Genomic DNA, 26555 nt, shown 5'->3' on the forward strand with positions numbered 1-26555 from the left:
GCTGCGTGGTGGCGGCAGTGTGGCCCGGCTGTAGTGCCGCCAGTCACCGGAGCTCCAGGCAGCGCAGTAATGGGGCAGGGAGCAGAGGGGGTTGGATAGAGGGCAGGGGAGTTTGGGGTGATGGTCAGGGGGCAGGGGTGTGGATAGGGGTCAGGGTGGTCAGGGGGAACAGGGGGTTGAATGGGGGCAGAGGTCCTGGGGGGCAGTCAGGAAGGACGGGGGGGGGGTTGGATGGGATGGCAGGGGGCAGGCAGGGGACAGGGAGAAGGGGTGGTTGGATGGGGCAGGGGTCCCGGGGGTGCCGCCAGGAATGAGAGGAGGGGTTGGATGGGGCGGTGAGGGTCTGGGAGCGGTCAGGGGACAGGGAGCGAGGGTGTGTGGATGGGGCAGGGGTCCCAGAGGGGATGTCAGGGAACAGGGGGGTTGGATGGGGCAGGAGTCCCGGGGGTGGGCAGAAAGGAGATGGGGGCTGGGCCATGACCCCCTTCCCTAACTGGCCCTCCATACAATTTATGAAACCCGATGCGGCCCTCAGGCCAAAAAATTTGCCCACCCCTGCTCTAGTAGTCCCAAGTAACCTATGGAAGTAGGTCAACCGCACAACATGAATCACAATTAGTCAAAGAAAACATGCCATGAACAGCCCCTATTGATCCAAATTATTCAGCAAGTATTTATGTTTGATGAATAAATTCAAAGAAAATGAGATCAGATTGCAAGTGATTCAACAACAAAAAAAGAAATGACAGCCCCAATTTACACACACACGCTTAACTAGAACATGTGAATAGTCCCACTGAAGCCAAGGGGAATACTCATGTTTCAAAGTTAAACATGTGCTTAAATGTTAACAGAATCAAAGCCTCAGTTTGTAATGAATAGTTCTAGTCTACTTGAGGAATTCCTATATTGGCCATATCAACAGGGAAAGTTACCTACCATATGGTAAAGTGTAAGGCACTCCAAATGTAGACTAAGCCATTCAGGATTAATAAACTTTAATTTTATTCAGCAAAATGTCAACATTTTGATCCAAAGTCTTTTTTCAGGACATATTTCATTAATAACAAATACATCTCCTCCCCCAACTACTATCTCACAAACATTATCTGTCGTTACTTCTCTCCCCTTTCCCTTCACTAACCTAGCATTGGTCTCTTCTTTCTCCATTCACCCAATCTGGCCACTGTTAATGTGAGAGCCTATTCTTATGCAACTCTTGTCATGTGTAGTCACTGGATAGAAAGTGGGATTCTTCCCCCGCCCCAGGGAAAATTTTGATAAATATTTCAGCAGAAAATTTTGACTTTTTGTTGAAAAAAAGGAAAACTTGAACATCCCATCATTCGGGAGGGTTGGCCAAAAAGTTTTGATTTTTGGCTGAGTAAAAAAAATAAATTGAAAATTTTCCAAGGAAAGCAGACACTTTCTGTGAAAATTTTCATTTAATAGAAAACCCAATTTTTCATTGAAAGAGTTTTGATGGAAAATTTTTGACAAGATAAAATAATAACCTGCCTACATCTCTGGAATTCATTTAGCATCCATCACTTTTCAGATTACAGCTGAAAATATATAATTTTTTCCCAGCCCAGGGTGTTTAATTTATCCCTCTCTCTGATGTTATGTATTATCTGTCATTAACTTTAAGAGAGTTTATCTGGAAGAAGCTATAGTCATATTGCTGTACTTTATTTTAATTAATTCTGATTTGTTATGTGCAATAGTTTAATAAAAATGTACATAATATTCAATAGTGACAGGATCAGCTCACATATCACTGCCAGTGGACAAGAGCCGGAGACAGTAAAACAGTTCAAGTATTTGGGGGCAATCATCATTCATGAAGGATCAAAGGCAGAAATTCTGGCAAGAACTGCGCAAATAACAGCAATGGTGGCAAAGCTAAAGCCAATTTGGAGGAACAAGAACATCTCCCTGGAATCCAAACTGAAACTGCTGCATGCACTGGTCATCTCCATTTTTCTGTATGTGTGCGAGACATGGACCCTTACAGCAGAATTTGAATGGAATATACAGGCAGTAGAGATGAGATACTTCCATAAAATCCTCGGCATCTCCTACTTTGACCACGTCACTAATGAAGAGGTCTGCAACATCATGCACTGGGTCATATGAAGACCTCCTGATGACCATGAAAAAGTGCAAGCTGAAGTGGTACAGCCATGTAACAAGATCATCTGGACTATCCAAGAATATCTTCCAAGGGACAGTACAGAGGAAGAGAAGAAGAGGTAGACAAAAGAAGAGATGGATTGACAACATAAGAGTGGACAGGAATGGACTTCATGGAGACTCAAGCATTGACACACAATCATCGGGGTGGAGACAATTGGTTGATTGCTCATCAGTGATGGAGCCCCAATAACCAATGTGATTATGGGAGTGGTGATGATGAATAATCAATAGCTGTGATACATAATCATTGTAATGAATTAAAATAGGAAGAAAGAGCCACATAATTTAAAGAAGTGAATTTAGACCTGAAATTGAAATTAGAAGATCTTTGTAAGTGATACAATAACTCCCACTCTTATAAGTGAATTAGGGCGGGGAATGAAGATGACAAAGGAACAGGAAGACAGACTGAGACAATAGTACATACTAGTTCTAGACTATGTCTTGAAAAACATCAAGATTTTATGAATGCTGTCCCATTTGATAAATGTAAGTTTGATCACGAGTGCTACTTCACTTCCCAAGTATGTGAAGAAAGCAAAACCACAGCTCAAACTATTCTGTGTAAAGAAGCCCAGTACATTCCCTGGATTTTTTAAATGTAGACCAATGCATTCAAGCTAATTAATCCATTCACTGCTACATTCTACTAAGGCAACAACATGCTGATGGGTATCAGTAGCAAAATGAGTCAATTTTCCTGAATGAGCTGTTCCAAGACAGAGTGTACACAAGAATGTTTTCCTCTGAAAGGCTAGCAGCGTACTCAGAGTGAGCTGGGCTGAAAAACTGTTTTAGTTAATTAGGGCGGGGGGAGGGGCTGGTGTAAAATAAGCTGAGCTCCATTAACTTCAATACAGCTACCCTGATGCACAAAATTGAGAATCTGGCCCATACACTTCATTATTAATTTGTATAGTGATTTGTTCCTGAATGCCAGGGAACCGATTAGAGGTTTCTGTACACACATTACACACACATTTTATTTTTAAAAGAGTAATGGCAACTTCAACTGCCTTGTCATTTGCAAGTTTCTTCTATATCACTTTCAAATACAAAATGACAATTAGACCTTTACCATCTTGCCAGTGCTTGGAGATTTCTGCCAAATAATAGGAGCCAACTCCTTGACATGTTATGTCCAATTAAGGAATCCAATTCTGCAACCTTTACTTTAGCTAGTAGCCTTTACTCATGTGAGTAATCCCACTGGTGTCAATGGGCCTACCTGTGCGAGTGATCATGCAGATTCTGGCTACAAGGAAAAACTACCCACTGGAATTAGGACTAAGGGCACTGAGGTAGCATCGAAGACTGTTAGCAACACACAAAAAAAATATAACCGGACATTATTTACAGAGTGCACACAGTACATGACTCTGAACCAAAGTGTAAGTTACATGGAAAGGACTCCTAGACTTTATGACCAAATGTGATTCAAAGGAGTCTGCAGAGACTGATCGGAACTGCACACTGTAGTTACATAGCATTCATCAAGTCATACACATGTAAGCTGTACTCTACTAGTAACTGGTCCTACAGGTATGAATATAGGAGCAACAGTGTGGTGGATGCCTTACAGACAATATAAAGACAAGATGAGGCTCCTGTCCCAGAAAGATTCCCTAGGTTTACATTGGTCTTTTTCTTCTAGCCCAGATTATGGGCAGCATGTAGGGGTGGGTGTTGCCCTAGGAGAACTGTGAATCAGGGAGTTACAATTCCTTCTCCTCTCCCCTTTTGCTCTGGGATTCAATGGAGGGATCAGTTGCTTTTTGAAATTATCTATTGGTTTATTGAAATTTTGGAATGTCAAAAAAAAAATGTTCAAGTTTTTTGATTGTCAAAAAACAAAATTTTGGGGCAGATTTTTTTCCATCATGAATTGAATTTTGAATGAAAACTTTAATTGGAAACTCAACATTCAGATATTTTGACCAGCTCTAGGATTTGGTGACTGAATCCAAATGTGGTCCAAATAAAGGGGTATGTTTCCACTAAAAGTACACTGCAGGAACCTCTCTTCATGGTCTGAGTTAGTGCCTGGCTTTAGACTTTTATGTGACTAAAAGTTAGTCCTGTTACAGTTACACAGCAGTGTGGGCCACTGAGAGAACCTTCATCCTCTCCCTCCCATCCTCCCTTATAATTGAGACACATTTTTCAGATGAAATATCATTTTGCACCTGTAAGTATCCATAAGCACTGAATAGAGGAAGAGGCATGAGATGTACAAAACAGGGATAGATCGCTTTTATTTCAGGCCAAGCCCTGCATCTGTTGGGAGTTGGAAAATAAAAACAGCTTGTGACAGGCAATAACCTGTTTCAATGGCAAAACGGCCCCTGTAATGAAGCTGCAATCACTCTTCCGATCTCCGGCAGTCTTGTTTCTTTCCTGAGGAACTGGCATTTCCAATCTATTCTAACTCTCCTGATTTGAGGCTTTGATTTATACAGCCCTGGCTATTGTATGTCCTGTCAAAGGAAGGAGGAGTCAAGGATAAAGGGGCTCACATGTGGGGAGAGGAATTCTAAGATAGAAAGTGGGGGTTAAGGTCAGTCCAAAGTTGGATCAGACCTCTCAAATGCGTGGTAGTTAGCCTGGCTAACCTGTTTTCAGGTAGATACGCTCCTCTCTTTTAGTTCTTCTTCCATTCCAGCTGACACTGGTAAATATAAATAAAGCTTCACACGGAAGGCAGTGCATTGGAGCGGGGACAGGAGATCTGGATTCTAGTCGTGGTGCTGCCGTTTGTGACTTAACATAAGTATCTTATTTCTCTCTGTGGTTCAGAGTTCCCTCTGCCCCCATCATTACTGATGGGGATTACTGAAGTCCCCTATCTCATGGGGTATTGAATGAAAGTTTTTAAAGCACTCTGACACAGTCAGAGGGAAAGCACCATAGAAGCAAAAGGATCATCCTCACTGGGCTTCCTTTAGTTCACTCCCATGTAAATTTAATCTCCTGTTCTTCTTCTAGTACTTAGACTAATAGGAATTACCACACTGAAAAAGACCATTTGTCCCTCTGGTCAAATGACCTGACATGCAGAAACAGTCCGTATTTCATGCTCCAAAGGAACACAAAAATGCTTTTTAAAAATGCCTGTTTATTTCAATGACTGTCCATGGCCTATTCCATTCCATTGAATTAAATTAAAAGTCACGGAGTAAAATATTTCTTTTGGTCAGTTTCAGATTTGTTGCCCTGTGTTTTCAGGAAGTGCATATACTGGCTGTGTACGTGTGGGAGTGAGGCTGTCAGGAGTCAGGACGAGTGAGAAAGCCAGTGAAAGGGTATGTCTACACTACGGGATTACTCCGAATTTACAGAATTTGATTTTTGGCAACCGATTGTATAAAGTCGAGTGCATGCGGCCACACTAAGCACATTAATTCGGCGGTGTGTGTCCATGTACCGAGGCTAGCATCGACTTCCGGAGTGTTGCACTGTGGGTAGCTATCCGATAGCTATCCCATAGTTCCCGCAGTCTCCCCCGCCCATTGGAATTCTGGGTTGAGATCCCAATGCCTGATGGGGCCAAAAATTTGTCGCAGGTGGTTATGGGTAAATGTCGTCAGTCAATCCTCCCTCCATGAAAGCAACGGCAGACAATCATTTCGTGCCCTTATCCCTGGATTGCCCGGGCAGACGCCATAGCACGACAGCCATGGAGCCCGTTCAGCCTTTTTTCCACTGTCACCGTATGTCTACTGGTTGCTGCTGACAGATGCAGTACTGCAGCACTACACAGCAGCATCCCCTTGCCTTTGCAAGTTAGCAAAGACTGTTACCAGCCATACTGTACTGTCTGCTGCTTTGCAAGTTGGCAAAGATGGTTACCAGTCATACTGTACCGTCTGCTGCTGTCATGTGTGCTCCTAAATGGCAGCTTTATTTTTTTATTTGCAGCAAAATGTAGAGGTCTAAGTATCTGATTGTGAGCCCTGGGAGCAAGGGGTAGGCTGGGGTAGGTGCGACCACGCGGTGCTGCCGACTGGGAGAGCAGCCTGAGGCAGAACCCTCCAGCTGGCATGATATTCCAGGCAGGACTGAATCTCCATTACACAAAACTTAAAGAAGAGAATGACCTGGGGAGTCATTCCCATTTTTGTCCAGGCGCCCCCGACCGACCTCACCAAAGCCAGCCAGGAGCACCCACGGGACGACGATGATGGTTACCAAGTCATACTGCACCATCTTGCCTTGCAGACGGTGCAGTATGACTGGTAACCATCACTGTGTCTGCCAGCAGCATCCAGTAGACAAACGGTGACAGTGAAAAAAGGCGAGAAACTATATTTGTTTCCTTTGCTTTCCCGGGGGAGGGGGAGATGGGGACAGGACGAGACGATGACATATACCCTGAACCACCCACGACAATGTTTTTGACCCTTCAGGCATTGGGAGCTCAACCCAGAATTCAAATGGTTTTCGGAGAGTGCAGGAACTGTGGGATAGCTACAGTCGTCAGTCCCCCCTCCCTCCGTGAGTGTCCATTTGATTCTTTGGCTTTCTAGTACACTTGTCTCAGCTCCTTAAGTTTCATGCAGCACTGTGTTGAGTCCCTGTTGTGGCCTCTGTCCATCAGCTGATCAGCTCCACGCTGGGCAAACAGGAAATAAAATTCAAAAGTTCGCAGGGCTTTTCCTGTCTACCTGGCCAGTGCATCCGAGTTCAGATTGCTGTTCAGAGCGGTCACAATGGTGCACTGCGGGATAGCTCCCGGAGGCCAATACCGTCGAATTGTGGCCACACTAACCCTAATTCGAAATGGCAAGGTCGATTTCGGCACTACTCCCCTCATTGGGGACGAGTACAGAAATCGATTTTAAGAGCCTTTTATGTCGAAGTAAATGGCTTCGTTGTGTGGACGGGTGCAGGGTTAATTCGATTTAACGCTGCTAAATTTGAACTAAACTCATAGTGTAGACCAGGCCAAAGAGACATTTGGCCACCCTTGCTCACAGTGAATACTACCTTGCTCTGAAAGTGGCTCTATTGAAGTGACCAAAGGTGAGGGGTGATGCTCAAACAGTAGAAAGGTCTCATGCCTGGAGACGCTGTGCACTTGTTCCAGCTCCCGAATCTGCAGCAAGGCGTCAGTATAGTGGTCAGATGCTGAACCCAGGGGGAGGGAGAAGGGGGGAAATCAAAGAGCAGGAACAACTTCTCTATGGGATCACCTCTGTATGTGACATAGGATCATTATATATGTATTTATTTATTTATTTTTGCAGTGTCATCCAATCTATATCATCTTTCAGGGCTAGATTCATCCTTGGGCTGGTACTGGGATGGTGGAGCTGCTGTGTGCTCTCTATTCGAGGTTAGCTTGGCTCTGAGGGCTAACCTAAACTGCATCTTTACTGTAATGGCACTATGGGTCACTGGAATGGCATAAATTGCTGGGTATAAGAACACCCCAGCCAAACCCTCCATCCTTCATCCCACCCATGGGACCTCCCAGGACTGTCCCCATTTTTGCAAGATGGGGATTGTGCCTAGCCTATGGTTCCTTTGCATTAGCCTAGCTGTCTTAAGAGGGTCTGTATCCCACCTACACCCTTCATCACTGTAGTGTATCAGCACCATGTATGAGGGCTGCTGGGAGGGGGGAGGTGCCATAGACTTGCTGCTGTTAATGTCATGGAGTATGGGTGGACGGGGCGAAGGGCAGGGTAGACAAGAAATAGCAGTACCAGTTAGGAAGGATGGGCCCACAGCAATTACTTGATGTGACTAGAACAGGAGCAAAGTGAATGTAAAGTCTGCTGAATAGCCAATAAATCTGGCTCATATTCTCTCTCTCCCACCCTACTGTTTTGAAATTAGCTATGTATATAGCCAGATCTCATGCTCTCTCCTATCCCGCTTTTCGCTAGAGAACATTTAAAATGTCTTAGCATTCTCTGTGTCTGTCTGTCATGCTTCCACTCTGAGGGAAATGATACCATAGTGGTTTTTTCAGGCTCTGCTCGGTTTATAAAAGCTAGGTCATCCAATCAGGGAACAGAAACCAGGTCATGTGAGCTGGATGATCACACATAGAGAGATCACACAGTGTTCTGAGCGCTGAATACTGGAAGGAGCCCTCGCTACAAACAGCTTGTGAGACTCCATCAGCCCTAATTTGTTCATAAAAATTATTATTCAAACCACCAAGAAGAGTCCCTCCCCAATTTCCTTGAGACCTCACTACCTCCAAGATCTCATATCCCAGTAATCAGACTGCCAGCTGTGGAGGAATGGATTAGACTCCTTCTGAAACTCACTGATGCTGTCCTTTAACTAGCCAGAGGAGTTTACTGTTGAGCAGCTGGAGGCCTCCTCTCAGATCATGATGACAGAAAAACTACAGCAGACCAAGAGATACCAGTCTCTAAAATGTGTGCCTTTCTGTGCTCCAAACAGGACTATAGTCCCTACTGTTGTTTTGGGAGACTGGTGTCCTGCAGTCGGAGTTCAAAGAGTAGGACGCATACACACACTTACTAACTGCCCTGTGGCAGAGCTGAGCTCTGCAGAAGGGAGCAGAGGATTAAAACAATACACAGGAGAGAGAGAGTTAGTGTGACAACTGCAGAGCGGGTCCACGTAGCCTGTGAAATAACTAATCATTGCAAAATAATGGATAACATCATGTCTTAACACTGCAGTGCAGGAACCCAGCTTCATGGCAGTGCACAATGGGCTGAAGAAATGGAGAGCTAATTAGTGCAACAACAAAAACAACTCACTGTGATCCCCACAGCACAGGCCTGAGTGAACCTTCAAAATAAGTAATTGATTCCTCCTTATTTACTCATTCTCTCTCTTTCCTGGCTAGGTGCTAAACTGCATATTTCCCTTCCGTCCTGCCTTTCGTGTTTTTATTTCTCCTGCTTGGTTTAGTGAAGCAAGAAGAGAGAGATAAAACACTGGTACTGAGCTCTGGCTATGTAATAATAATAAAAAAAGCTGGATGTTGGTTGCTCAAATTTCTTCCTCACTCTCATTGCTGTCTTATATTCAAAACTAACAATGTGCGAGGAAATAAGTCCACAAAGAAATGCTTGGAGGACAGGGGGGTTGAGCTTTTCCTTCATCCCACCCACCAACCTCTTTTGAATTAAAGTTGAACCAAAACTTTTTACCTACCCGGAGATGGGTTCAGGGGCCTGGGCTCCTGCTGCAACCGTCAAGGACAATACTGGCATCTAAGCAGTGCGAGGAATGAAGGCAATGCAGCTCCGCTATGCTGCTGAACTGTAGATGCTTACAATGCCATCATCTGTAGGGAGGAAACAGAGCATTCTGAACGTGGGTCCTGGTTGCTGGCAAGTGAAGGAGGAATGGATATTTCAACCGTCCTTTTAAAATAAAAGTCAGCCCTATCCAAAACCCAGACATGAAAATCTCTAAACTTTGGATGGAGGTGGGGTGTCAGACTATCTGAACCTGGGTTCACATTTTGCAAATCATTCAGCGATTTCTGGTGAGCTAAACCAAAGTCCTGAACACCCCCAATGTAAAAGGGTTTTGAAAAACTGAACCCTTGATCCACAATAACCTGTGTCTTTATAACAGCCAAACCAACCCCTCATCACAGGGCAACAGCAGATTTGAACCTACAACTGATCAGAAGCACTCTGGCACTTGAGCAAAGGATGAAATCTTTGCTCTAATGAAGTCAATGGCAAAACACTGCATGTATATAACACATTGTGTAGTGGCTTACAGAAACGCCACCAAACATTTTGAGGTTCAGAATTTTGTCTTGTTGAGGCCGTTTCTTCTTATCATATATTTCTCTGTAATTTTTTACATCTATACTTTTTGTGTGTGTGCTAGAGTTGAATCCTGCAATGAGGTGTTGAGTGCCTCCTAGAAGCACGCTCAGCTCCCACTGAAGTCTATGGGCCTATCTTGGTCTCTTTAAGTCAATGGGAGTTTTCCCATTGGATTTCAACAGAGCAGGATCTGACCAGATGGAAGCCGAGAGCTCTCAGCACTATCCCCATGTCTCAATACCTCACAAGAAGGGATGTTTAGTAATTTTATGTACTGATTGTAATGCTTTTCACTTCCCCCATTACCCAGCTAAAACTTGAAAAGTGGTATATTGAAACGTCCTGTCCTTTTCCTTCTCCCCATGTCTATCTCTCAGAAGAGAATGTCATTCAACCATCTGTCAGAAGAACACAGTTTTCTTGTTCCAACTCACAGTGGCCTGTAATAACATTTTATCACCTGCCTGCAAAGTTCCCACTAGCTTCTGAAACCCACAAAAATCAGCACTGCCCCCAGAACAGGATGCCCTGCTAATCTTTGCACAGTGGGCCTGATTTTCCACTGCTTTGCACCCTGGGTAGTCATCTACACCTGTGCAAAGTGGGGACAAAATGCTATCAGATCGGAATGGCAGCATGTCACACCCACTTCGCACAGCTGTGAAGGACTCAAGAGGCAAGGCAGTGGGAGCTGGGCCCATGTTGCTGTTACCAATTTGTTTATCTTTAAAAGGTTGTGGCCAAAATTTTCAAAAACTTGTGCCTAAACTTACACATCTAAATCCATACTTAACTAAAAAGTAGCCTGATTTTCAAAAATGCTGGGCACCCCGAGGTCTCCTTTCAAACCAGTAGGAGCTGCTAGGGGGTTCAGCCCTTTGGAAAGTCAGGCCATTGATTTAGGCCCCTAAATATGAACTTAGAGACATCATTTTTAGACATTTTTTAAAAAACTTGGCCTCAGTTTATTTCGGAGCTGTTCAGTTCCTTTTTCTACTCATGTTTATTCAAACTTTTAAATTGGTATGAATATACTGTACAGAACAGTCTTAAATGAGCCAAGTAATGACTGTGATTCACACAAGACCAATGATGGCCAATTTGGCAGGATGCTAGCCTAGATAGTTTCCTAATGACCTCCTGTCCCATTACCTGGAAACATTAAATGTGTCAGCAACGCAGCAATCATTTTTAAAAAGCACCATCCATCGTGTTTTCAGCTTTGCTTTTTATTTAATAAGTTTGAGCCTTAAAAAAAAAAAAAAAAAAAGACCTGCTAAGCCCAAATCCTGATGCCAGCTTACATGTGGGCAGGGTACCAGATTCAATGACCTCTCGAGGTCCCTTCCAGTCCTAGAATCTATGAATAGCAATATGGGGTGCATGACCCCCAGAAGGCTGCATCGACTTGCTACACAAGGGACCATTGCTCCTTCTGCAGTTGGGAGGGGAGGATTTTATGCAAATGAGCAGAACTGCCTGAGCAACCACCTGCCACTTTTGCAGTGTGTTAAGGCCTCTCACAAAGCAGTCCATGCACTCCTCACATTTCTGGGTTGCAGGGACTGCTCAATCATGCTTCACACAGGTAGCAGGATGCTAAAAGGAGGGCAGGGAGGAGGCAAGCCTCTGTCCCCCTCCCCCTTTACACTGATTCATGGATATTCTAAGACAAGAGGATCAACATGTAAGTTATAGGGCTCTGTGGCTTGTGGGGGTGCAGCGGCATAGATCAGATTGCAGTATCAGGCCTATAGACAGTGAAAGGTCAGACCACATACTGGAGTTGGCAGTGGGGTACTACACTGATCCTCCTGGAAGCCACAAGTGTGTTATGATTTTCCCTCTGTTCCAAATGAACAGGTTCTAGATTAAAAAAAAATAGAATGATTTTATATTTATTTCATTGAGGGGCAAGAGGTTAATTAAATTGCTTTCAACATTTCTTGTACTTCTTTTGGTGACCTCCCACCCAAGGATGACAGCAAGTATCTGACTTGCTGCCAGATTAAAGCTAATGCCACTGAAGAGCACTGTCAGAGGAGCACACCGTCACCCACACAAATATATATATACACATCCATTCAAGCATAGGGCCTGAGACAGTACCCCAAGAAGTGAATAGAAAAAGATTCTCATGGTCTCCAGTGAGACTTGGAGCAGGCCTATGATGTATAACTATGTGTTTTTATAAGAAATAAATGAGAAATGTTTTAAAAAGTTGCTTTATTGTTTATTTATAGAGGTCCAAACCAAGCTCAGAGCCCCATTGCATAGGGCACTGCATGAGACATTTCCTGCCTCAAGGAGATTACAATCTAAATAGGCAAGACAGACATAGTATGTGAGAAAGGAAACGTCATTATTCACAATTTACAGTTGGGAAACTGGGGCATAGGGTGATCACATGACTAGCCCATAGGAAATTTGTGATAGAGCCAGGAATTGAACCCATACCTCCAAAGTCTTAATCAAGTGCAAAACCACCCTCAGTCATTGTAACTAGCCCTCTTTCCATTTTCCCACTTACTAAATTGTTAAGAACCTTTAAAGAAACCTATTTGATACTTCAATTGCCAAAGGCATGGTGCCAAAGAGAGTGACATGGTTTGTGGATTTTCTTAGGCCAGATGTTTTCAGTGATGAGACACAGGTGGATGTAAACTATGTTCGCTGACTCTTTTCTGAGGTGAGAAATTCACTCATTTTGTCCAAGCAGGATACATCAAAGCATTGTTTTATTTCTTGCTTGCTTCCTTCCACTTTTATATTCTTATTTCCTTGCATTTATTGCTTCACAACTATAAAATTAATAATAGGTAGGATGTTCCTCATAAGGAGCTTCTCCTGATGTCAAAACCTCTTGGTAAAGTCCTCTAAGTTCCCTCCCTGTGTATAAATTGTCAAAATGACTTGCAGATATCAAACCCTCATTTTAATGAGAATGTAACAGCGAGCCCTTCACTTGTTGTTTCCCTCTAATGAAAAGAAGTGTGTTTGTTATCATAGATGTCAGAAACAAAGTGGTACCTGCTCTAACTTCCTCCTGTCCCATCACTATACAGCTCACATGAGGTATGTGTTTGGGTGGAAGGAAAAGCTATCACAAGTGAGATACCCAATTTACATCCTCCCTGTTGGGGCCCAAGCACACGCCTTCAGCTGACTGAGAAGGTGTGAAATTGTCAGACTAAATATAGAACATAGCTTAGTGGTGGCTGTCTCTTTCATGTCACTCATGTTCACCAGCCAGGAAGTCATGTGTCGAAATAGAAAAGTGAACTCAGTGCTGGTGAAAGATGCCAGAGTGACAGATCTGGAGACCAAAGCCTTCAATTTAGCCACAACGCAGAATGGGAAACAGGGCAACCTTCTCCCATGCCTGTCCCCTTCCCCTAAAGCTTTTCTTCCCTTAAAAACGATCACTCCAGGTCATGGTTAAGTTCACTGAGAAGTTCATTGTCTGTGCACTCATTCTGTCCTCAGCCACAGTGAGAAAACTACCAAAGCAGGGCCTGAGTCACTATTGCCTTGCACCTTGTGTAGTATGAAAGTAAGAATAAGACACTATGGGGTGAATTCTCCCTCATGGCAGAGCTTTGCAAGATGGGGCTGTCAGGAAGTTGGTTGTGGTTCCCCCAGCCTGTGCCACTTGGTCTTGGCATGAATTAGAGAAGGTGAGGAACTACAGTAACTCCTCATTAACGTTGTCCCACTTAACATTGTTTCAACGTTACGTCCTTGCTCAATTAGGGAATATGCTCGTTTAAAGTTGTGCAATGCTCCCTTATAACGGCGTTTGGCTGCCTGCTTGTAAGCTTCTGTGGAAGAGCAGCGACTTTACAAGGGAGCATTGAACAAGTTCCGCTTCTCCGCCTCCTCCCCCTCCCTCCCAGCGCTTCTCCCACCGCCAAACAGCTGTTTGGCACACTTAGGACTTTGCGGGGAGGGATGTGGCATGTTCCGGAGAGGAGGTGGAGTGGGGGTAGGAAGAGGTGGGCCTGGAGTGGAGCGAGGACAGGAAGAGGCGGGCCTGGAGCATTCCCAGCAAAATCAGAGCCTGTTCTCTGGGGAAGCTGCCGCTGTTGCTGCAAAGGTGCTTCCTAGTGTCCTTGCCTGCAGCGGGCTGTGCCTGTGTGGGGTAAGCCAGGGGCACTTCCCAACCACAGTACAGTACTGTACAGTATAATGTCTTTTGTCTGCTCCCAAAAAATTTCCTTGGAACCTAACCTCCCGCATTTACATTAAATCTTATGGGACAATTGGATTCGTTTAACATTGTTTCACTTAAAGTTGCATTTTTCAGGAACATAACTACAACATTAAGTGAGGAGTTACTGTATTCTAACTTAACCCAATGATACAAGGTTACTAAGTTACTTTAAACACCTTTCCACCAGTAGAGGATAGGAGTAGCACAGCTGCACTTTGACATGCTCCTACCCCATCCCTGTCCCTACCCCATCCCTAACATCAGGATTCAAAAATTAATTTCTTGTTGCCTCTGAAAGGGTTTCATTCCCTGCAAGTATACCTCCTTGTGGCTGTGTCTAGGAATTCTCTCTTGCCCCATCTGGCACCCTTTCTCTTGATTGCTTATGCTGGTCCCTCTCTCAGCTCCTACTTCATGACTCAGCCTCCAGCCATGTCACTATATTGTTCCCCCTACTTCTGGGATAACAAAGTCACATCCAGCCAGCTGTTTGTATGCCATCTCAGGCAGTCTTCTGTTCCAAAACCTAGCAACCTAGTTCTGCTCAACCTCAGGCTCTGGTGCTGTTTCCCTGGGCTCTTTCCTATCCCATCTCCTTTCCCTACCTCTAGGTTTACTTCTGGAGCTTCCTCTGCTCCCATTAACTATTTCCCCCTTCTTGACCTCTTGTAAGACTGTCTCATTCAGGGCATGGCCAGGCTTTACTCTAACCCTTGATCTCCTACTTGTCCCTGGCCAACTCCCTTTCCATCTGGGGAGTAACTGCAGACCTCCTCCCTGCAGCCCCTTCTTGCTCTCACTTCCTGGCTTAATAATCCTAGCCCAGCTCCTCGCCAAGCTGGGCTTCATCTGTCATAAGGCCCTATCAATGCATGGTTCCCCTCTGGCTGCAGCATCTAAGGTTAACTGGCCTCACCTGGAACATATTAATCCATTCAGGGCTTGTGGGAGGTGGACACCCCATCACAGTGCCTTAGGAGGTTCTTTCTTGGAATAACTAGTCCTAGAATACACAAAAGGAGAGGCTGTTCAAGAGTTGGCTCGAGAAATAACTGTAGTTGAGCCACAACTGAGTAAAGACCACAATATAAATGAGTTTATCATCCTGAGGGGCAGGAGTCATTCCAAAAATTAGCTAATTTAAAAAGTAGGGGTTAAAAAAATAAATAATAAAAGAGTAAGCTAATTAAAGACCCTGGAGTCAAAAATAAGAACATTAAAATCTTTTGACTACCTTAAGTATACCATTTTTGAGTCAGAGAAGGCACGAATGCACCAAACAGAAAGGAACGAGAAAAGTAAGAAGAAAAACAAGTGCTTAGTTAAATGACAAGGTTTGAGCCAAAGGAGTAACTTCCACGAAATGAAAATCCCTCCTAGTGAAGCCAAAAATAAGGAACATAAAATATGTGTCAGATGGAACTTAAGATGGCAAAGAAAGCAGTTGACGAGCAAATACAGAAAGATATTCTGTAAGCATATTAAAATCAGGAAGCCTATGAGAGAACTTGTAGAGATGCTGACTGATTTATTTGATTCTGTCTTCACCACAAGAAGATGTTGCAGTGATGACTACAATGGGCCTATTCTTTTCAGGGAAACAAAGGAAACATAAATTGTCATATTAGAATTGGTCAGGAAATGGTTTTCCTGTCCTATTAATATTTTTGAGTTTTTGAATTTTTTCCTCAACCCACATTGGAATAAAAGTCAAAATCTCAAAAATATTTGTGAACCAAAAAAAAAACAAAAACCCAAAAAAACCCAACATTTTTTTTTCATTTTAGGTCAATAAAAACAGGATTTTCTCAATAATTTTGAAATGTTTCACTTTGATTTTCATCTTTTTCCTCGTTTAATATTTAGGTCCAGCCTACTTAGCTTAAATTTCAAAATGAAGAGTCATTTTGAACTGGAAAACCAGATTTTTTTTTATTGTCAAAATGAAACATTTCAACAATTTCAGAACTTTTTTCTCTGTATTTTTTCAAGTCAGGAAATTTGTCTAACCCATGCCTCCTTTGCAAAAAGTTTCAGTTTTGACAAATTGGCATTTCTGATGAACAAATGATTTGTTGAAAAAATTCTAGCCAGCTCTATCTTAGATATTCAAGTGTTAAAAAAGAAAAACTGATAAACTAAATAGCATCATTGTTGCAAGAACTGAATGGTTGTACATCCCAGAGTTTGGGAGGCATTTAAAAATGAAGTTGCTGGGCTGATAACAAAAATATGCACTCTCTCATTGGAGTCAGATACGCTGTAGAAGGACTGCAGGATGGCAACCATTGTACCTGTGTTTAGGAAAGGCTGATTCTAGGAATTATAAATCAGAGAACCTAACTTCACTACCAGCTAAATTGGTTGAAACAACAGTCAAAAATAGAATGATAAAACACCTACATGAAAACCAAATGAGAGAAACAAACCAGCACAGCTTTTATAAAAGAAAAATATGTGTCTTGTATATTGTAGAATTGTTTGAACACATCAACAAGATCACAGATAAAAGAGAACTGGCTGATATAATTTGTTTGAACTTTCAAAAATCTTTGATAAAGTCCCCCGCAAGAAGGTATTAAGGAAACTAAGAAGTCATGGGGTGAGAGGTAAAGTATCATCCGGAATTAGAAACTGGTTAAGAGATGAAAACAAAGACGACACTTGAATGGTCTATTTTCAACTGGGTAGAAGATTAACAATAGAGTGCCCCATGGTTCTATATTAGAAACAATACTGTTTGTTTATTAATCAACTGGAAAAGTAAGAGAATGAGAATATCCAAAGTAACATTACAATGGATAAAGGGTTTTGTTTGGTTTGGGGTTTTTTAGAAGGGATACGAACCCTCATTTTTCTAAGGGATAAATCAGCCAGTGACTGTTGGGTATTAAGAAGAAATTTCCCTTATGGGCAAGTAACTGCATAATTGGCTACGGTGGTGTTTCTTGCACCTCCCTCTGAAGCATCTGGTATTAGCCACTGTCACAGACAAGATACTGGTCAAGATCAATCAGCAATCTGATCTACTGTTGCAATTCCTATGTTCCCTGACCGGACAACTGAAGACTTTTGACTAAGAGACTAATGAGTCATTATTACAAATAATGCACTTCCAGTTAATTATCCATGCTAAATTCATGAAACGTTTGAGATGAATGCACATTTTCATGAATAAATCTGTGGTCACCCAATATTCACAAACAATGAATAACATAACTTTGCAAATAACAGTGGAATGAACTTGCCATATTTATTCATTAAAATATTTGTGAAATGTCTTTAATACATGACCAGTTCTAATTCTAAAGTGTTAGGTTGGCCTAATGAAAGGAATCACCAGCCCCTATTCTCTGTATTATGTTCCCGTGGAAATTAACTGGCTAAAGAGGAATTAGATGGGTTGGGGAAAAGGGACATTAGAAAACCTATTGTAGAGCTTGAGGGGAAAATTAATTAGTATCTAGATCTGAGTAATATACAGCTTCTGACTGGGCAGAGAATTATTTCTTTCATGGTCAAGATGTGTTTTTCATTCTTCACAAGCTGAAATGGATTCACAAAGATGAAGGGCCATATCCTCAGATGATGTAAGTCAGCATAGCTTCATTGAAGTTAAGGGAGCTATGCCCATTCACGCCCGCTGAAGATTGAACCCAAAGAAATTAGAGAATGGGGAGGTCTTTTTTTCTGAGTTTGTTTTTAACAAATCATTTTATTTTTCTGTGTGTCAAGGAGGGCTTTTCACAATAACTCAGGACTAGCTAGACTTATTAGGGCATTGTATCTAACTCCCTGTCTGTGCACAAATTTTATCCATCTGCAATTTCTCCACTGCTTTTCAAAAAGTTTGTTGCAAACTCTGAGAGGTGCTAGGAGTTGCAATTGCTCATCACCTTTTGTGCTTTAGTCACTATTAAAGATGTCTAATTGCTATCATTATTAGAGCTGTTCCATCCCACTAATCATGTCCATTATCACACTGCATTTTCCCTTTAGTGGGAGCAAGCTCCCAAGAGCTGTTTAGTAAGTAGTTGTCAAAAATCTCAAAGCATATCCTGATGAAGTTTCTTCAAGCAAATGTTACTATTAAAGGCAAATTCTGAGCTAAAATCCATTGGCATAAATCAGGAGTAATTCCATTAAAATCAGTGGAGTTTCTCCTGATTTGCAGGAGTGGAATGTAATTAAGATAAAAATCTAGCCCATAGATCCAAATAAGTTGCTAGGTAGCAAGGATTCAGGACAGCATCTAGTCAAAAGGAAAACAGAGCGACAGATCCTCAGCTGGTATGAGTCAATGTAACTCTATTACCTTGCTGAGGATCTCGCTCTGAGTGATGATTTGGTTTATTTTACCTTTATCATATTCTTGAAAATGAACATATGGCAGCACATGCACTATTGAGACCACTGGATAGATATGTTTTATTAGCAAGCATACTCTATAGTGCTTGATAGAAACAAGATGAAATTTAGTGCACCTTGACCCCACCCCTCTCTGGTCTTAAAATCACACTACTGATGGAGATAATGGTGATAGTGACGTGAGAAGAGGCATCTGTTTGGAGCCAATGCTGATCTGCAGCACTGTCTGCATGGGACACAAGCAGTGTTAGGCACAAAGATACAGCACTGAACGTAATGCTGCAAAACTTGTCTGCCAACAACAATCTCCTACACCCACTAAATAATATCTTTAAACCTGAGCAAGGAGAATAGATAGCAGAGACCCTGGGAAAAGGTCTCAGTCTTTTAATCCAACTCTTAGGACGGACTTCGTTTCTTAATTCTGCTGGGTTGTGTCAATGGAACTGGTGCTGGAAAGCAGGAGTACAGTGACACAAGCCATCTAACTCCCTCATTCTGCTGGGGATCCAGAGCTAAATGGTGCAGCCCGGAAGCACACATGGTTTGTCTGGGAAGTGGTGGGGCTAGGACAGCCAGGTAGCTGATTCATCTGGGAAATGGTATGGAGGCCTAGACAGAACTGTAAATTGCCTTTACCAGACAGACCGGATTTCTTGGGGAGGATGGAAGAAATACTCAGTGGTTCAATTCTCCTTAGGTACAGTGTTTCCACAGGCATGGAGGAGATGAAGAAATTTGCAACTTTGTGCCCAGGGGAGTGAATCCGTCTCTTCTCTTATTTTTCACTAGGATCTGAAACCACCACCATATGATGTTAGCATTTAATACTACAGGCATTTGAAAAACACCACCTTTGCCCTCCACCAGGCCGGATCTAGGCTTGAATGATGTCTCTTGACCTTCCTTAGCCAGATCACTGTTACCCACTGATGCCCACACATGTGCACCATCTACAAAGCATATATGGTAAGGCCAACATTTTCAAAAGCCTTCAGTAACTGTATGTGCCTCAGCACCTTTGAGAATTAGGCCCATAGTATCTCAAGTCGGAAAGAAAACAATGAGGCTTCCAAAGTTAGTGAATAAAAGGCTAATATAGACCCCCTCCGCCAGCTCCAATTACTGCTTCTCTGGAGTTGTACAATCAGGTTAGAATGTGATGCCTTAACCTCCAAGACCATAAAGAGAGATCAGCTGGGTTTTTAGATTATTTACTGAAGAGGAAAGAACTCATTGGAAACAGATGGAGACAAACCTACCCCGTTTTGTTTGCTTACCCTTTTTCCCCTGGACTACAGAGGAATCAGACAACGGTCTCTAATGTCTCCTGGTTTACCTTCATGCCACACAGATTCAATGCTCTCCCTTTTTGTTATAGTGAATAATTCATAGCAGAAATTTTGAGTCAGAAAACTGGGGTTATAGAAAACTTTACAAAAGATGACCAAATAAACCCCACAGTTCTCTACACTAATGGTTTTTGTCTGGCATGTTTTGGGTGTTCTACCCATATTTGGGCCTGGGCAGACTATGAAGTACACAGCTGGGGCAAAGTGGGCAAGATGTAAATGAGAAGGGATAGGTATTGCCCTGACTGGGATTCTGAGAACACTTGGTGCTTGATATTGTTTTCATCTTCAAATCACTTTGCAAGCATTAATCAATCATTATAATGCACCCATCCTACTAGGTATGTGTTTCTGTATTATTAATCCCACTTTAGCTGGGGAAACTGAGGCAAAGAAGCTAAGTGTACCATGTGAGTCTGTCAGAGCCAGGACTGGAACTGGCTTGCCCTCCTGTACTCAGACCACCTTACTGCTGCATCTGCTGCTATACTGCAATGACAGATACAAATATTAAAGAGGTCTACAGAATCCTGTAGAGGACGGGTGGGCAGATCTGAGGTGGGGAGGACAGCCAAAGACCTAGCCTTGGAAGTAAGACAAGTGCAAGAAATTGTGCAGCATGAACAATAGCTCAAGGAACAGCTGTGAGACCGAACAGAAAAGACCCAGAGAATGATCCGAATCTCTTACCGTTGGTACATCCAAAGAACAAGTTATTTAAAGCTTTTGGTTTCTTTCTGGATCAGGTTCAACATATGAAGTTAGCTGGGGAACCAAGCTATGACTTTCCCCTTCCCTTGTTGGGACCAGCCCCTTATAAAGGAGGAGGGGAAATTGACTTCCCCACGCATCCTCTCCCATTTTCCCCAAGACATAACCATACTCTGCCAAATGTCCACCGAAGGCAGACATCCGGGGAAGTTGTTGGCTGCACATCCCCTAGAGATTGAGAAGACACCTCCTTCCTTTCCCCGAACACCTGAGTTCAGTTTCACCCGTACATCCTTCTCACCCACCCAGTTTGCTCATCCCATTGGAGGTGCCTAACCCCGTTAGGAATCAGGCACGTTGTGAACTTAAAATGCCTGCGGTAGCTTAGTTCTGAAAGCACCACCAGGTGCCCGTCTCGCCTACCACCTACTTCGGGAGGTCAGTTCCCGGAGCGGATTTGACCCAGGGCCGCTTCCCACTCCCCAGCGGTGTTCTCCTGGCCTTTCTCGGACACTAGAGGGCGCTGCCATTTGGGACTCTGCGCTTGAGAGCAAACTCCCTTCGGATTCGGTTTCACCTAACTTGAACTCGCTCTCAGAGAGGTCTTGATTTTGTTGGGGGCAGAGGATCTGTTTCATTACATCTGAGCTCGCCGTGTTTCCTGTGCCGTATTGCTATGGAAACAGCACCAAGAAAGAACAAGATGTATGTAGGTCATAATATCAATGAAGATGAGAAAGTTGAGGCGGGCTGGGGTAACTGTCTGGGATTCTATCAGTGGAATGGGTGCGGGGGGGGGGGGGCTCTCACATCAGACACCTGTAAAGGGAATAGGAACAGCAAACTTGAAACAGGCGGAATGATTCAGACACATTGAGCAGAGCAATAGAGACCCACAAAGGGCACATGGAGACCCAGACCAGGGGGTGGGGGGGAGAGTAGGGGAGTGGGGGGGATAACCAGCAGCGGCTAAAAATGTCCATAGTTCTTAGAGACTCGTTGTCACACAATAAACCGACTTCGCTTGTCCCCCTTCATGGATATTGGTCCCACGCACACCACTTCCAACACACGCACTGGTACCTAAACTGGACTCTCCTACAGGCAACACTTTTGGTTTAGGGAGGTAGCTCTCACTGTGTGCAGACAGCAAAGGTAAAATGTCTTGGGCAAATAGCCTTTGATTATGACTGTGGCATTGACCCGGAGGAAGCAGTGAACCGACGGGTGTTTGACCCCCTCCCACCTTTCTCCAAAGTAATGGAATGAACAGAAAACGGGGCAACCCAAACCGAAACCGAACCTATTTTGAGTCCTAATAGAGCAGCCTGGCTGCTGACTGCAATGCAGAACTTACAGGTAGGTCTCAGGCAGGGCGGAACGGGCCAGCTTTCCTGCACCTGAGATTGCCCATTGGCCCAGGGCCCAGCCCAGAACATGCTTTCGTGATCCAACGTGAGAGTACATACTGCTGTTAAAGCACAAACTGCAAACACAAGTGTTAAGAGATCGTGCGGGGAGGGGGAGGGGGGAGAGCTGAGCCAAACATAACAAAGAGTTGCCTAAATAAGAGAGGAAAACATTCCTTGATCAGCATTACAAGGTTTATGCATGTGTCATCGGAGTGGTTTGTGTCATATACCACAAGATTGAGGCAGGGAACACTCAGCTAAAATTACAGGCTTTGTAATGCCATAAAAGCGTACGGCGTGCCTACTTTTTAGATCAAATGTTAACCTCTCCTTCCTTCCCCCCCCCCCCCCAGCTACAAGTACAGAATGTCAGTCAGGGGAGCAGCCCCCTGGCCTCTGCATTTCGGAGCAGAGATGAGGGACAGCTTCCGCGGAAGGAGGCTGAAATAGAGACATGCTTTCTGCTTCTCGCTGCAAAACCACCCCTCACTGGCAATCCAGAACAAGGAGGGAGTCCTAGTGCGAAGAAATTGCCGACAGGGAAATACTTCCCCAGTCGAGAAAGAGAACTCGATTCCGTTCATCGAACCTGATCAGAGGAAGTCATAGAGGAAGGGTGGAGGGGAGAAAAGCTACTTAGAGATAGCCTGAAGGGGAGATATATTATTTATGACCTTATTCCTCTTTATAATTTGCGAAATTTATCAGGGCCTGATCCAAAGCCCACTGAAATAAATGGAAAAACTTCCACTGGCTTCAATGAGTGTTGGGTCAGACCCTTATAAAATAATCCTGCCGGCCTCTTTAGGTGAGACACTTTAATCCCCCTGGTGCTGGCTCTCAGGCCACGATAAATTGGTGTGCTGTGATATGACACGGACACAGTCCCTCCCTTGCAAGACAGAGAGCGTCTAGTTATCTGTCAAAAGAACACTATGTCCCGATGGAACCCGCTGTTTGGTCTTCTGTACGAATTCACACACCTAGGGAAGTCTGACCTTGTCAGTTACATAATAGCGGTCTCATTAATATCAGACTCTTTTAGAGTCTTTAATTTGCTTGACCAGCAAAGGGAAGAGGAAGGAAGGCCAGAGGGAGAGAGTTTTGTGGTGTCCGTAGGAGGGCACGCAATATAGGCCAGGAAAATGTGCCCCCAAACTAAGAATTTTAGCATGCCTCTTTTGCGCCTCCTTGAGACCTTTGCAATAGTCCCACAGGCTCTGGTAGGGGAAGGGGAGCTTCAACTACAGTGGAATGCTGTTTAAATTGGTTTTGAATGCTGATTTACAGCAGCCATGTTCGGCTAGTTCCCCTTTAAACTTGTAAAGTGTGAGCTCTACAGTTTGATTTCTTTTTCAGGGTTGTCCTATCATACCTCCACCGACACCACCACCCTGTCCCCTTGGTGTAGCTTTCCTAATGGGAAGTATCTCGGATGGGAACTGACTTTTCGGTGCCTACAGAAAAGCATGTGTGCAGCAGGCAAAACCATAAATAGAGCTTTTTGCATGGAGCAGGGATTTCCTATTGCGGCAGCCCGGGCACAAAAACACCCCCCCCCCCCCCCAGTGCAGCAGCCTCATCTTAGGGCTGCTACAGCATTTGCACAACTGGAATTTATGACGAAGATGAGCCGGGGGACTTGATGACGGGCATAAAAGAAGAAACTGAGGAATCCTTACAACAGTGGCGAATCGATGTTTATATTTAAACAGGTGGTGGTGGGCCTGGTGGCAGGAGTGTAAGTGTGTGTGTGTGTCTTAGGGCTGGGGAAGGAGTGAGCAACTACCTGATTGATGAGCCAGGGAGACAAACAGAACCTCGGGGAGCTGTTATTTCAGAGGTGGATTTTCCCCAGAATTCCGGGTCTGAGACCTTATTCCCTTGTGATATGCATATATTTCCAGATACTGTGTAGTCACAATAAACACAAAATGGCATGGTTAGAAACATCCTATTTGGAACATAGGGGCGAAATCTTGCTAACCAAACTCTAACCCATTGAAATCAATAGGATCGGTCCCCTAGGAATGAGCATTCATCCCCTGACACCTCACCATTTTGGTAGCTTCTAACTCTCTTCATACAAAAAACAATCGGAAGGGTGCATATGCTTGTGAGTGGAGCAGTGATATGCAAAGAAGTAATGTTCAGATGGGAATGGAAAGTGCCTATGAACGACAATATTATGACTGGTGAGTCTTCAGACTCTGCATGTATACACTCTGCATTATAGCTGTGCCATTAGGTTGTTTCTTCCCCCTCCCCCCGTTGTGTAGATTGCCACCCCAATCCTGCCTTTGATGTGACCCATCACAGTATTAGAGACAAAGAGGCACATTTAGAACGCAGAGATCCTGGGCCTGATCCTCCGCTGAGATAAATCATCACCCCATTGATTTCAATTTGTGGTCCTCGATTTACACCAGCTGAGGAGCTGTAATACTGATTATTTCTGGCGGGTCGCTCCTGTGGTTTGGGATCCCACATACCGTTTCCCGCAATCACCTCTTCGCCTCTCGGACCTGCCTTCCTCTCTCTCCCCCTTTCACTTTCACAACTTGAGCCCTTCGGTCTTCCCACTGTTATGAAAGTTTCAGAGATAACATCTGCCTCAAATAACCTACGTGTCAACAGCTCCAAGCGCCCATCTCTTCCTCCCCCGGTCCCCCGCCCCGCTCTTTGGGGGCATTTAGACAGAACTGTAAGCGCAAATCACCAGTTCGAGCACAACAAAGGGAAACTAAGGGCAGCAGCAGCGGCTGTCACCGAGGCTGGGTCGTAAATTAACTATACGATCGTCTCTCCACCTCCAACGCGTGCGTTATTAGAAGTCCTCCAGTCCTGAGCGTTACAGTGATCACAGCTATATTTGAGCCAGCGAGGTAACAGACTGTCTCTATCACGGTTTGTACCTCGCCATTTTCCGAACCCGGGTTTGAGGCACGGGCCTGTCAGGGATCACTTCTTCATCCCACCCGCTCCCCTCCCAGTGCCTGGCAAATATTTGCTACCTTCTTTTAACTATCATAGGTAAATACAGTGTCCTGTGGTATTAAAGCAAAATCCCTTTGATGGGAGAGGGCAGGCAGGATCGATCATTCCCTAGCAGGTAACATCTCTCAGAAGTGGAGAAATAAACGTGTCACAGCTATAGGCAGGAGTGACACAGAGCCCAGAAAATGCCACGCTCCGTTGGAATGCAGCAGTTACATAAAAAAGCCGTGGATACTTCTTAAAACATGCGAGGGAGTCTGCAATCAGCACCCTGCTCCTCTCTTTCACTGCTGTACCATTTTAACCTGGTTTCAGCGTTATTACTATAATGATAATTCAGGACAGACCGTTGTCTGGTTGATGCAATTGCTTTCCGTTATCCCTCTAGCTACTATCCCTTGGTCGCCCTCCCCACGCCGAATCCATTTAGCAAAAGTTTCCTTTTGCCAAAACAGATTTTCTACTAGAAAACAAAATGCAAGACTCAATGATTTTTAAGATCCTTGCGCGGGCTTTCTTATAACAGCAGCCGCTGAATATCAAGTCAGACCTCCGAGGACACATGAAAGAAAGAAAAAGACAGAAAAGAACAAGTGACAGCCAACACAAAGGTATCCTTACCTGTAATGCAGTCGCGAGAAGTTGCATCCCAGGCGATTTGCTGGGAAGGGCGATTGGGAAGTCCACCCAGCCCTGAAAGCAAAGAGCAGACTGCACACAGTCAGAGTCCAGTGGCAGCCTCTTTATCTTTCCCTTCCATATCTTCGACAGGGGGTGGGTCGGCGGAGGGGGGTGGGGGGAAGAGAGACAGATTAGTCGGTGCTGTGATACTGTGGGAAAGAACAGCCGTTTGAAAGCTTTGGGCAAGAGGTGGTATTGTCCGCGCTGCTCGAGTTTGTCACACACACATACCCGCTCAGCGGCGTCTGGCACTTGGAAGCCTCTGCCTCAGCTCAAGTTTAATTGCTTTTTTGAAAAAACGTAGCGCAACAGTGCTATCAAACCGGGCTCAACGGTTTGGACAAGACTCAGAGAATTAAAAATAGCAGAGGCTGAGGTTCCTAAGTGGGTTGGTAATAATTCATTCTCCCCACCGCGCTCCTGGAGACCCAAGGACCGGCTGGGAAGAAGCGCCTAGGTGAACTTCTCTGTTACATTTCCTTGTTAGCACGGGAGTTAGAATCGTCAGGCAGCTCCCCTTGTGCCGTGTGTGTTCGATTAGATGCAAGGGGCAGGCAATTTCTTCAGAGAACATTTACAATTTTCTTTCAATATGACAGGATTAGTTGCTGTTGAAGGCTCTCCTCCAATAAGATCAGCACTGCTTTCTGATTTGGTGGCTTCACTGAATAGAAATTACTGCTTCTTGTTATCTCCCTCTCTCTCTTCCCCTCTCCCTCATCAGAAGTCTTTATCTACAATTTGCACATCAGAACCGATTTTTTTTTTCCAATTACCTTTCCCCCCACTTCCCTCACACACACAGCACTCCCCCCCCCCCTTTATTTCTGGTTGCTCTTACAAT

At 44.2% G+C, this 26555-nt stretch overlaps 1 protein-coding gene across 4 annotated transcripts in view; it reads right to left on the reverse strand.

Annotated features, from left to right (window-relative positions):
• CHRM2 (cholinergic receptor muscarinic 2) overlaps window positions 1–26004 on the reverse strand; it is a 178395-nt gene extending 152391 nt beyond the window's left edge. For 2 of the 4 annotated variants that reach the window (XR_008445636.1, XM_054034173.1), the window contains exons 1-2: window positions 25652–26004; window positions 9346–9478 (exon numbers count right to left, since the gene is read on the reverse strand). The gene's annotated coding sequence lies outside the window, so the exon portion shown is untranslated. Of the gene's footprint in view, window positions 1–9345; window positions 9479–15106; window positions 15194–25651 lie in introns of all 4 variants that reach the window. The other 2 variants (XM_054034179.1, XR_008445635.1) reach the window with 2 other exon arrangements.
• Window positions 26005–26555: the final 551 nt, after the last annotated feature.

The sequence above is a fragment of the Malaclemys terrapin genome, chromosome 1 (assembly GCF_027887155.1).
Source record: "Malaclemys terrapin pileata isolate rMalTer1 chromosome 1, rMalTer1.hap1, whole genome shotgun sequence".
Lineage (NCBI taxonomy): Eukaryota > Metazoa > Chordata > Testudines > Emydidae > Malaclemys > Malaclemys terrapin.